Source organism: Nothoprocta perdicaria, unplaced genomic scaffold (assembly GCF_003342845.1).
Source record: "Nothoprocta perdicaria isolate Ctin4 unplaced genomic scaffold, notPer1 scaffold_226, whole genome shotgun sequence".
Taxonomy (NCBI): domain Eukaryota; kingdom Metazoa; phylum Chordata; class Aves; order Tinamiformes; family Tinamidae; genus Nothoprocta; species Nothoprocta perdicaria.
Window position 1 is genome coordinate 273,547 of NW_020455445.1, and position 9,598 is coordinate 283,144.

Below are 9,598 nucleotides of genomic sequence, written 5' to 3' on the forward strand. Positions count from 1 at the left end.
AAAAAAAAAAAAAAAAAAAAAAAAGAATGCATATTCTATCTATATCACCTTTCTGTTTTTACTTATAAGGGAAACAATGGTATATTTAGTGCTTAATTAAAGCCTTTTTTGCTACCCAGTGATGCTAGCCATTGCACTATTAGCATATCTCATTTTTTCTGGTACGTTTCCTGAAGAGTAAGCAAGGTTATTCATGCATAATTAAGTAGTCAAGGGCTAAAGTTTGTCTTGTAAGAGATTTATTTTGGTTAATAAGTTGCTATTAGACAGACACTTTTTGAATCAGTAAATAATCCCTTTGATTTTCTTTCATGGCTGCAATGAAAGCTGAAGCCTATCAGCTTTGTAGATAAACTCAGGTCCTGCAGAGATCTGTTCTACTAAAAAGTCTTCTGTTCTATTAAAAAGTCCGCAATTAGTGTGTTAGCTTTCTAAGGGCAGCTCTAACCTTATATATTACATTATCTATATATGTTACAGTATCTGAGAGAAAGGCTCCTTTCTTCATTCTCTGACCTAGCAGCTACCAACTGAGCTATTTGATAAGTCAGTCTTTGAAATCCTATGCATTGGCAAGATTATGTGATAAAACTCTTGAAATATGCACTGACAATAAATATATTTTTATTATGTCAGTATCAACAGCAGTAATTTAATAGTAAATGTTGCTCAGCTTCTATTTAATCTTTTTGAATTTACATTAGCATTTGAAATGAAGGCTGACAACAACATAGGGTACTTAAATGAGAGAGGGTCTCCAATTTAGCAAACCATTGGAATACTATCATGGAAAAAGTTTCCTTAACATGTTACGAGCTGGGAATGCAGCACATAATTTCACATTTAGATCACAATTATGAAATATATTCATGTTACTCGTTGAACATGTTTCAGACACCTGTCAAAACTAAAAGAGTTGCTGAATGTTTGTGCTTTAGTCTTCTAGATGTATGTAGAGCTACTGGGCCAAACTGATCATGTTTTGTTCCACAGGAAATATGACTTCCTGTGTATTAATTCCATGTTATCATTTACGGCATTCCTTGTCTTGTGCACCTCTGTGTCCCTACCCACCTAATATACACCTTAATATGGCACAGTACACAAGCGAAAGTGAGACATCATATGGGAAATTAGCCCTCAAAAGCTGCTGGGGAGAGAGGTTCAGCTTCAGAAATCTGTGCTTTGGAACTGGACATGAAGGGAACTCTGACTCTTCCCTTCTATGCTTGACTCTGCTCCCACTTCACAACTCTTATAGCAAAATTTCCTTTTTACTCTGCTGTAATTTCGTACCTGTTCTTCTCATAGTGAGTTCTATGAGGATTTTACTTCCCGCTGATATTTCTAGGCCCAAGTTGAAGGCTGGAAACAATGTCAGTGCTTCCCCAAACTTTTGCATGTCCGTTAAAACACGGACCTTTCTTTTCTTGTGTAGGATCTTTAACCACCCTACTGCAAGACCCTGCAAGGTGGTTCTGAGATTTCCTGGCATTGACGTGATTCTAACCCTCATGTCAGGGAGACGGCAAATGAAAATATTCAACCCAGGGTAACAGATGAGCCTGTCCCACATCTCCTCAGTGATACCCGCATTCCTCAAAATTCCTTTTTGTCTCTTTCTTGACTCTCCTTCTGTTGGCATACTAATTCTGTGAAGGGAAAACTGCTTTTTATCCATTTGTTTACTTCAGTTCACCAGACAGCTGTAGTTTTTTAAAATACGTTTCTCTGCAGCACATAGTCACACTGAATCTGTGAGGATACGTTTGCGACATATTTACTACCATAAAAAATGGGGAAGCTCATCTCTGCAATCTCCATGTTTTTTTGAGGATGACACAATGTGGGACGTGTTTATGTGCGTTTGTGAATGCATTCCCTTCCAGAAGCTCCTACTTGGAAGGATGAGACCCAGAGAAGTATCAGAGTAACCTTACCAACACATTAGGATATTGCCTTAGTGAAGAGATGAGTCTCATGCTGTGCTCTGAAAGCTGAAAAAGGGGGATTTATCATCCTGCTGTCACTTTCAAGTGCCAAAAATAGCAAAGGCCACTTGAACTTATGAGAATATTCTTAACTTTTTCCATGAAAAATGAAGGGGCATGTGTTTAAAAAGCTGCTGTGCCTTTCCAGTGGGTTTGTGTTCTGACTTGGCAAGTTTTCCATGCTGAAGAGTGTATTTAATGTCTCCTAAGCTGGTGGATATGGTAATGTCAGGGCTTTATGTGCTTTATCAATATCACTCATATAGGAAATAATAAAAAAGGATAAAATACTGTTATAGTTTCTTTACCATTAACGTGTTGCAAATTTTCTGTTACTATTTCTGAGCAAGCAGGTCGTAATACACAGGGCAACCTAGAAAGTTTTAGGGATAACTTACAGTTCAAATGAATTCTCAGGGCAGCATTAGCACATTGACATCTTAGTGCTAGGGTGAGTCAGGCAATTTACTGTAAGTACTTGATCAAATGCTGCCCCAAAGTAGCACGACGCCTGTGCTTGGATCAATGGCTGAGAGCACGGAGACTTTGAAGGGAGCATTTCCACGGAGGACCTTGCTGGCAGGTGCCTGTTTTGCAAGATGATTGTGAAATAGATGTTTATTTCTCTTTCTGAGAGTTGACTGAAGAAGAACTACTAATAATAATTTTAAATGTATGTCTCTGGTGATGGCCCTTACATCTGGGTCAAGGCAAAGTCGCACAGAGCGGGCAGGGAAGATTCTGTTGCCATTTAACAGCGTAAAGGATCTGGCCCTAATGGGCCAATCCAGCACCCTTGCAATCTCCATCTCTCTCAGGGGAACGTGATCAATGATTAGTCAAACTATAATGCTGTGTTTCAAAGTTCTTTCCCCATTTTTAAGACATCACAGTGTGATTAGAGCTACCTGAGGAATCTAAGATATCAGCCTCCTAAGCAATCTTTAAAATTATTAAATTAGTGTATATCTTGGAGCTAATAAAAGCTAGACTTACATTAGATATGCACATCTGCTTAGTCTATAATTCATTTTTCCCACTGATATCTGGCAATCACAGAATTATGAWGTGGTTCTTACGTACAAAAGCATCTGAATACTTGTGAATAAACAGAGTCTAAGACATTTTAAAAATGTATTTATTAAAAGATAAATGTTTTCCAGGGATGTATTTCTTGTTAACATAGTGTTTAAAAACCTTCAGAAGGCAATAGATGTATAGAGTGAGCATAGCAGATGTGGCACAACATTTTCTGTGCAATCCACCCTTGCCTGAGGCAAGAGCAATATTTTAAGTCACCAATTCCAACCAGTTTTCTTGAAAGTCAGAGTTCAATTTACATTTATGACTGCCAGAAGCTATTTTGAGGAATCCAAATGAAAGAATAGCCAGTATTCAAACTGTCTCAGAAGCCACACGGAAACCCTTAAACATACCTGTGGCTTGTACTTGTGTCATTCTGTTATTATAAAATTTATATTGCTTCTGCTTTTAAAACATTTTATCTGTAAAGTGGTGCCTTAAAATGTAAGTGTATATTTTGTAAGTGTATCTTGTTATCATTTCTGAAATACTTCTTACCTTTTCTTTATTTCTGCTTTGAAAAGAAAGAAAAATATATGGAAAACAAACATATTCGTCCTCACAGCAACARTTTCAGAAGGAAAGAATTGACCCAACCAACAAGAAAACCTTTCTGGGACTGCAGAGTTGAGGTTATTGTCATAGCAGCTAGTTAGAAGCAGCAAATTGTGGCTTCCTTAAGGGTTATGGACGTGCTTCGGACAAGCTGCAGAATGACAGTAGCTCTCCAAACAAATAGAGATCCAACAGAGAGGGACTGAGTGGTGGGCCTTGCTTGTTGCTGGTACCCAGACACATTGGCATGAAATGTCCTCAGCTGCCTCGAGTCTCCATTTGAGGAGATYGCAGATTGAGATGACAAGAGAGCAGTTTTGCCTTATGGAAGTGTTCAGATGAAAATGCCAGCAGAGCATTGTGAAGACAGCATTCAATATATACTGCTGGTATAAGTCACTCCAGTGGGATAAAATTTTTCCGTTGTGTGGGGAGCTGTCAAGCACTTTGCTATGGAACTACCCAGACCTTTCCTTCCTTAAAAGACAAGAAGCAAACTTTTAAAAGCCAGGTGCTGTCAGAAAGCATGCAGTGACCCCTGGCATTTTACTTCTTAGAGAAAACTCRGGGACTAGAAATAAAATCTTAACGGACAACCTTCTCTTGTCCTTTGCTTTCTACATCGATCTGTGTCTGAATTTGTTGGAAATAGCCATTAACCCAGTGGAATTACAGGAGGATGAAATTTGGACTTTCTTTAAGACCCAAAAGATTAAAAAAAAATAAAAAAAAATAAAAGACATCCTTGTCACCATCTTCTTTCCTTTGAGGATTTGTTTAGCCTAAATAAATGCTGCTTGTATCAACAAAGAAATCTGCAATCGTCAGAGACATTTATTAGCATTCTGTCAGAGAGCATAGTTCCCCTTGCATTATCTTGAGCACAGAACCCTGGTTAAGGAGATTTTGTTCTCATTCATTTATTCACTATTTCCTTGCTAAAGCTGATTCAGCTGTCCATGRAAGTGGATTGCTGAGATCATCTGAGTAAAAAAAGCAGATAAATTAAAAGATTTAGCATTTTGTTTTGTTTTCTGATWTATTTTGGTTTTCCGTTTGAAGTAGATAAGGCAATTACAGCTTAACTTTGGGCAGCAAAGAATAGAAAGGAGGTAGGAAGGTTTGCTGCTAAAGGAGAGGTACATAAAACAAGCAGATTTATCTGCCTGAGTTTAGGATTTCCTTTGACCTTTAAAGAGATGCAGCAAGTGCAGGGGGACAGAAGTGTGCAGAGGTGTTGTGTAGCATGCTGTGCAGCTGTACTGGGTCATGCTACTTAAGCTCAATATCTCTTCTTCTTCCTCTACTCAGCTCTGGTGAGGCCGCACCTGGAGTACTGTGTGCAGTTCTGGGCACCCCAGTATAGGARGGACGTGGAGCTTCTGGAGAGGGTCCAGAGAAGGGCAACCAGGATGATTAAGGGAATGGAACATCTCTCGTATGAAGAGAGGCTGAGTGAGCTGGGCCTGTTTTCTCTGGAGAAGAGAAGGCTCAGAGGGGATATGATTAATATGTATAAGTTCAGGAAGGGAGAATGCAGGGAGGAAGGGGACAGGCTGTTCTCACTGGTGGCCAGCGATAGGACGAGGGGTAATGGCCACAAGCTGAAGCAYAAGAAGTTCCGTCTCCAGGTGAGGAGCAACTTCTTTACTGTTAGGGTAACAGAGCAGTGGAACAGGCTGCCCAGGGAGGTTGTGGAGTCTCCTACTCTGGAGGTCTTCAAAACCCGCCTGGATGCCACCCTGTGCCACATGCTCTAGGTGTGCCTGCTTGAGCAGGAAGGTTGGACTAGATGATCTGTAGAGGTCCCTTCCAACCTTAAATATTCTGAAATATTCTGAAATATTCTTCGAGAGGGCAGGCCCTGAAGTCTGAAGAAGCCTATGACCCTATGCATATAGAGTTATATTTCTCTGTGTTATTAGTGATGGCTGGAGCAAAGGAGGTTGCACTTTCTAAAATAGCCCCCAAAGATTTCTGAAAGTTCAGAATAACATTTTGTAATGGAGAAGTCAAAGGAGCATCATCAACATCAAAAGAGCAGCATTTGGCTGCATCAGACTATGGGAACAGAGGCTTGGGCCAGAGTGGCTGAAAAGCTGCTATTCAGATCTGAGGGTGCTGGTCAGCAGTCGGCTGAACATGAGCCAACAGTTTGCCCAAATGGCCAACAAGGGCAACGGCCTCCTGGCTTGTGTCAGGAACAGTGTCACCAGCAGGATTAGGGAAGTGATTGTCCCCCTGTACTCAGCACTGGTGAGACTGCACCTCGAATGCTGGGTTCAGTTTTGGGCCTCTCACTATAAGAAAGATACTGAGGTGCTGGAGTGTTTCCAAAGGAGCGCGGCGAAGCTGGTGAAAAGGCTGGAGCACAGACCTTATGAAGAGTGGCTGAGAGCGCTGTGGTCATTTAGTCTGTAGAAGAGGAGACTCAAGGGAGACCTTATTGCTCTCTACTACTTGAGGTGGGGGTTGATCTCTTCTCCAAAACAGCTACCAATAGGACTGGAGGAAATGGCCRCATGTTGTGCCACAGGAGGTTCAGGCTAGACATGAGGAAGAATTTCTACACAGAAAGAGTGGTGAAGCATTGAAACAGGCTGCCTAGAGAAGTGATGGAGTCACCATCCTTGGCAGTGTTCAAGGAACATGTAGAGGAGATGCTTAGGTACATCGTTTAGCAAGTAGGATGGTGATGCGTTTACYGTGGGACTTGATGATCTTGAAGGTCTTTTCCAACCCTAATGRTTCTGTGATTCTACAATGAACGTCAACTTTGCTGAYGATCATTGTAGAAGCTCTGCTAGACTTCTTTGGGAGCCCCAGTGTATTTCCAGATTAGCCTTTTGCAAGACAACTCCCSCTCTGAGATTAAAACAAGTGAAAGAGTATTGCTCCCACTCGCAGCCATCCAAGCTGCTTCCGAGACTGTAAGAGATCCCATTGTCACGCTGCCAAAGTAAATTAATGAGATTCACCATTTTCCGTAATMAGTATTTGAAATTAAAGTGGTTGGTAATTAAAGTAATCCTTGCTCCTGGTGACATATGCAGTATGACAAAGCAGAAGTAATGTGGCGGCAGCCAAACCTGCCTGCTTTATTTACTCCTTCCAGTGCCTTATTCTGCTGGGGATCTGATCTTCTGCGGAGCTGCGGAAGAGCAGCTGAGCTATTCTAGAGGCAGTATTTTTAGTGAAAATGTTAATGTGAAAGTGTCTGCTCTGATAGCCCATAAAATAAAATCAATATTCTTAAAGATTCCTCTTTCCTCTCTTGGGTCTTTGGCTGATTTTGCTGCGGTTTTCAGGGAAGCTAAGAAACACAAATTCAACTGCTTGCCTTGCCTGGTACTTTGGTGCCTTGGTGTTGACTTTGTGGGAAATAAAAGGTCTCAGCATTATATAAGGTCAGTGAGGGCCCACAAAAACACCTCGTTGAAACCACACACCTGGCTTCTTCAAAGCTGGGAAATTCTAACCTGGAGAGCTACAGGTCAGAAACCAAATATTTTGTATGGCACAGGACAAATTGCTTTGAAACCACCTTTATGCAGAGAACAGCCATTTCGTTGCAACATGTTACCCAAGGAGCTCTAGAAAAGGTTCTTTTAAACCAGGAAGACATTTAAAACTGGAACAAAATGTTGACTTAAGTTCTCCAAGACAGCCTGGGTAGGTCCTGGCAGAGTTGTGCCTTCTTCAGGATGAACTCCAGGAGAACGGTATGACCACCACTCTCTAGGGAGGGCAAATCTGGATCCCTCTGGCTGGAGCAGCTCTGCTTGCTTGTGTGCTGCTTGACGAAGCTTGCATGCAGTCTTCTAGCCCCTGGAAAATCTTTGTCTTAGAAAAAAACAAAACTCTGCCTCTTGCCTCAAGAACATGCACTCATTTTTTCTTTAGGTGAATTGTGAAATTCTTTTTAAATTCATTTCCGCAAACAGCAATGATGACATCTAGATCCGTTATGCTTTTATTGTGTTCCAGTAGTGTAAGCTYATGCAGTAGATAACAAGTGCAACTTGAGTTGCTCTCCCTCCTGAAGAGATATTACGTGAATCAGGACAAAAAAGCAGTTTGAAGTGAGGGATAAAATGGAAGCCTTGTTTATGAAAAAAAGGATGGGAAAAATCTTAGGCAACAGGATTTTTTTACAGAGTCACTGGAAAGCTGAGATTCAGTATACTTTGCAGCTTAGCAGAGTTGTTCCTGTGGAGGGCTGGGTGCAGGAAAAGACAGTCAGAGGTATAAGACTAGAAACAAGTGGTGGTGACAGCAGAGATGGAGTTATGATGACTCTTCAAAATGATTGCTGAAGGAAAAACTTGGAAGCAAGGCACTGGGAGCTGAATGAATGATCAAATGAAGGAGAAGGAACGGAAAGGAAGTTGATTTTAATTATAGCATAGTTGGAGAGGGGGTTATAATCTGAAAGACTGATTATTCCCATGTCTTTGGTGTTGCATAGRGTGATATACAAGATAGGGCAACATCCTGATGGTGGAGAAGCTTGCTCTGCCACAGCTTTTCTTTTGTGTGATTCTATCAAGGACCTTATTCTCCAGTGCACTTCTGTCTTTTCCCTGTCTCCTGTGAAATGAGGATAATAAATTCATGAGGGTAGGGAAGTAATATGTGGATACATACATTAAAGTTTACAGCACTCAGACACAGTAATGCACTCTCTGGCACTTACTAAACCCCTGTATTCATTTCTTCCTTTGCTAATTGAAGTTGAGGCATCACTATTTACTCCTATAAACTAAGTGGAAAATATAATTTCTCACTCTATATATGCAGCTCCATAAAGACAAGAAGCTTAATTTTAAAAGCCAAGCTATGAGCAGCTGATAARGATAGCTGGGGAAAGAACAGCTACTACTACTGTAGAAGACTTTTTTCTGTTGCTATAGAAACCTCTACAGCATCAAGTGCCTTACAGGTGAACAGTAGAGATGGAGAGGTGCAGAAAAGCACTTCATTATACAAGACCTAGAAAAGATCACCTTCCATTTCTATACATGGGGAACACAAGAAGTTCATTTTCAATAGTGTGGTTTGTTTGGGTAAATGTCTTGGCTTTTGGAATGCTTGTTCTCAAATGTTATTACTTCTGACTTCTAAGGCAAGTGCCAGCTCCACTTTGATTTCAGGAAATATCCTATCATTCTCTGTTAGATCCTTGCAAGAGACCAACTCTGGGGCCAAGGCCCCTCAAGATGAGCCCCCTCAAGCTCAAATCACAAGAGATATTCACAGTATTTAAGAAGTCCAGGCTCTAATTCTGACAGGAGTCAAGTGGTTGCCCTAGGCCCCAAACTGGCTGGTTTGCTTTCAGCAGATTTGCTTTATGCTTTGGGTTAGACCTGCAGGGATTGGCAACCTTGTGCCCACAGGAAAGCTGCAGTGCTGCCCCATCTGGCTCACACAGCCTGTCTCCAAAGACGTCAGTGTGTCTGTGCGGGTCGAGGAGTCAGGGATTGCATTCTCATGGTCATAAATGACTGACTGAAAATCACCTCACCTTCATCATCAGCCGAGCTGCAATGTCAAACTGTGCTTGCTTTTATCCTGCTGCAGCAGGAAATGAAATAGGTTGCCTGAAGTCACTCAGGACAGAGTTACACCATCAAGAGGTCAGCCTCACTCACGGTGCTCTGTCTTTAAATAAGCCTCAAATATTATAGCAAACACTGCACAGACCACGAGATGTTCAATATCTTTCACCCAAGAAAAAGAGTCAAACTGCTAACAGATTGATTCAGSCTTTGAAGCATAAACCTCTTTTAGCAGACTCCAGTTTGCATCCAGATGTGTTTTGCTAGCAGAATAAATATGTTGAGATGACAAAATATAGCAATTGTTTTCTTTTGCTAAACCTGCTAATCTGAAGAAGTCTGAATCTGAATAATAAAGCTAGTCTCTACTKCTGAAGACTGCAGGGTGCTAGGTACCAAGGTGGGATGGTG